Here is a 3,940-nt window from a genome sequence, read left to right as displayed (position 1 = left end):
TCCTGTTTTCTGCTGTTTTTGGTTCCAGAAAGGCTGTTCGGGCAATATTCTCGGAATTCGACGAAACGAAGACCAAACATCATAATTCACCGAGACGGACCAGGACACCAAAGGGGAGTCAGAGGGGGGGCCTGGGGCCCCCACACCATAGGGCCGCGCGGGCCATCCCCTGGCCGCGCCGGCCTATGGGGAGGGCACCCTGTTGCCCCTCCTGCGCCGCCTCTTCGCCTATATAAGCCCTTTCGACCTAAAAACTCGATACAAATTGACAAAACTCCAGAAAGACTCCAGGGGCGCCACCGCCATCGCGAAACTCCAATTCGGGGGACAGAAGTCTCTGTTTCGGCACCCTGCCGGGACGGGGAAGTGCCCCCGGAAGCCATCTCCATCGACGCCACCGCCTCCATCATGCTCCGTGAGTAGTTCCCCCATGGACTACGGGTTCTAGCAGTAGCTAGTTGGTATACTCTCCTCCATGTACTTCAATACAATGATCTCATGAGCTGCCTTACATGATTGAGATTCATCTGATGTAATCGGTGTTGTGTTTGTTGGGATCCGATGGATGATACAATATGATTAGTCTATCTATAAAGTTTGTGAAGTTATTGTTGCTGCAATCTTGTTATGCTTAATGCTTGTCACTAGGGCCCGAGTGGCATGATCTTAGATTTAAGCTCTATACTTATTGCTTAGATTGTATCTACAAGTTGTATGCACATGTCACTGTCCGGAACCAAAGGCCCCGAAGTGACAAGAATCGGGACAACCGGAGGGGATGGCGGTGATGTGAGGATCACATGTTTTCACCAAGTGTTAATGCTTTGCTCCGGTGCTCTATTAAAAGGAGTACCTTAATATCCAGTAGATTCCCTTGAGGCCCGGCTGCCACCGGCTGGTAGGACAAAAGATGTTGTACAAGTTTCTCATTGCGAGCACGTATGACTATATATGGAAAACATGCCTACATGATTAATGATCTTGATATTCTATCTTAATGCTTTGAATCCTATCAATTGCCCAACTGTAATTTGTTCACCCAACACTTGTCACTTATTGGAGAGTTACCACTAGTGTAGATCGCTGGGAACCCCGGTCCATCTCTCATCATCATATACTCGTTCTATATGTCATTGGAAGTAGTATCAACTATTTTCTGGTGCCATTGCTCCCGTGCTCATCTTTATTCGTTTGTGTTACTATTACTATTGCTCTCATATTCTTGCTTTCACATCACCCCTGTTACTAGTGCTTTTCCAGGTGCAGCTGAATTGACAACTCAGTTGTTAAGGCTTATAAGTATTCTTTACCTCCCCTTGTGTCGAATCAATAAATTTGGGTTTTACTTCCCTCGAAGACTGCCGCGATCCCCTATACTTGTGGGTCATCATCCACCTCACTAACTCTTTTCATCAGCGACGATCACAACTAACATCGTTGTCCCTTCATATCGTAGGATCACCAAAACGACGCCGAGTACCTCAATGTGCCCATTCAAAACTACGAGGAGATGCATACCATCTTCTCTTTCAGCCTCGCCATCGGCAAGTACGCCATGGGATCCAGTGAGCCCTGGGCTCGGTTGCAGCAAATCCTTCACCTGAGGATGTTGAATCCCAGGAGTCCGACACGGTCAACCTCGATAGGCCACCTGAGAAGGCTGTCGGCGCGCCTGAGAAGGCGACCGTCGGCAATAGGAAGAGAGGCGCCTTCGCTGACGATGAGTTGGTGGCCTTCATCAACATGACTGTTGTTGTGAAGGATGTCGCACAGGCCATCAAGGACAACAAGTCCACGGACATGCACCCTGACATGTACAATGCGGTCATGGACATGCTTGGCTTCGCCGAGGATGATCTCATGGCGGCGCTGAGCCACCTCGTCGACCACAAGGCCCAGGGTTTCAGCTTTGTGGGCATGATCGAGCTACACCGCTTCCTCTGGCTAAGGAACTACCTTGGCCAGTACAAGTTGTAGTGGTGGCCTTAAGGGCGTAGGCGAGGGGATGCATGCTTGGAGGTGATGGACTTGATGATGATGATGTTGTTGATGATGTACATTTTGGAACTAGCTAGGGTTGAAAGACATTTGATGGCCCCCTTTTGTAACTATGATGAGGTAGTATATACTAACCACTCAGGTGATGGTGAACTTGTGGTGTTAGGATGACACCCACTTTTGTTGTGGTGGTAGGATGACACTATAGTAGTGTACGATGAACTTGTGATCCACTTTTGGAATGATCATGCATGCCCCTGTTAGTTTATCATTTGCTACCAACACTTGTGTAGTTTTATTGCTATGTTATGAGTTGGTTCATGGTTGTGATCGATTACATGTTCTTCTTATGACGTGCTAGTGGTATGTGGTGTTCCGCGGACGGTTTCGAGGAATCTACCGCTCATGAAGGGTTTATCAATATCAGGTCAGTGGCTAATCCAACAACAGCTACCGAGGGTATGAAACATTAGAGGAGGCACAACAAGAGTACCCCACCTTCTTGGAAGATGAGTTCAGGGCTAATCAGGCCATCGATGAGCCAGTGCCATTAGCACAGCTACTGCCGGAGGAAGTGCATGATCTACAAGGAGCACCACTGGAGATACGTCCGAGTCGAGTCAAAGATTACATCATCGTCTTCCTCATCGTGGTGATCGTGAGGATTTTATTTTTCTAACTCGTGTCTGATCGTATGTAACATGCTATGGTATGGTATTTTCACCCTATTTGAATTGTGGTAAGGATATGCAATTGTCATTTGAGCAACCAAATAACATATTCATCTTTTTCTGTGTGCAAGTTAGACTTAAAACATGCAACCAAACAATGAAGTCTGGCTTCCCTCTCCAGTGCAAAAAAGGCCACCCAAGCTACCAAAAAACCCGCGTTTTATGACCCGTGACCCGTTCGCGACGGGCACAGACTCCCATCTGAATGAGCCCGAAAGGCTACCAAAAGCGCCCTCTTTAGTTGACTTAGAGCATCTCTAGCAGAGCCCGTAAAAACGTGAACCGAAAAACACGAGTTCAGTGCACCGAACTCGTGTTTACGGGCCGGAAAATGGCAGGCGCAGAACAGAGCCCGTATCGAAAACTGATAAACAGAATATTCTATTTTTCAGTTTCGGTTTACGGTCTCTGTTCTACGCCTGCGGGTTCCGAACCCGTAAAAGGCAGGGTTTTTCATACAATTCATATGCAACACATAGAACAATCTATCATAATTAATCAAATAATCATCCAAATTATTACAACACATAAATAATTGTCTGAACCAAATTATTACAACAGTTTTGGGAAAATTGTTCAAATGTAAAATCTCTCAACCAAATTACAACAACTTCGGGAAAATTGTACAAATGCACAAATGTCTCAACAATGATACATGTGACAAACAAATGAATGGAATGGTAGGATCAAAGGCGACGGCCATGTCGCTGCCAGTGGTGCATCTTCAGATCATAGACGAGTTGGGCATGGGTATTGGCATTCTCAATCTGTCGATGTGTTTCAAGGAAAGCTTCAATGCGATCCAGATTGCGTTGGGGTTCCACTCGGGTGCCAACATTGTCATAGAAGCAGGGCAAACTCAAGTCTCTTTCATCCTCGATGATCATGTTGTGCAGAATCACATAACATGTCATTATGTTGACAAGGGTTTTCTTGTCCCAAAATCGGGCTGGGCCACGAACAATAGCAAACCTTGCTTGCAACACACCAAAAGCTCTCTCAATGTCCTTGAGAGCTGCTTCTTGAGCCTTGGCAAATTCAGCTTCTATTCTATCTTGGGGATCCTTGACAGACTTAACAAAAGTTGCTCAATCCGGATAGATGTCATCGGCTAGGTAATATCCTATAGTGTACTCATGGTTCATGACCTTGTAGTTGCAAGTGGGTGCTTCCGCATTTGCTAATTTGGCAAACAAAAGAGACCTTTGCAG

Source organism: Lolium perenne, chromosome 7 (assembly GCF_019359855.2).
Source record: "Lolium perenne isolate Kyuss_39 chromosome 7, Kyuss_2.0, whole genome shotgun sequence".
In the NCBI taxonomy this organism is placed as follows: Eukaryota; Viridiplantae; Streptophyta; class Magnoliopsida; order Poales; family Poaceae; genus Lolium; species Lolium perenne.
The sequence above is the reverse complement of the archived record's forward strand: the minus strand, read 5'-3'. Positions refer to the sequence as shown.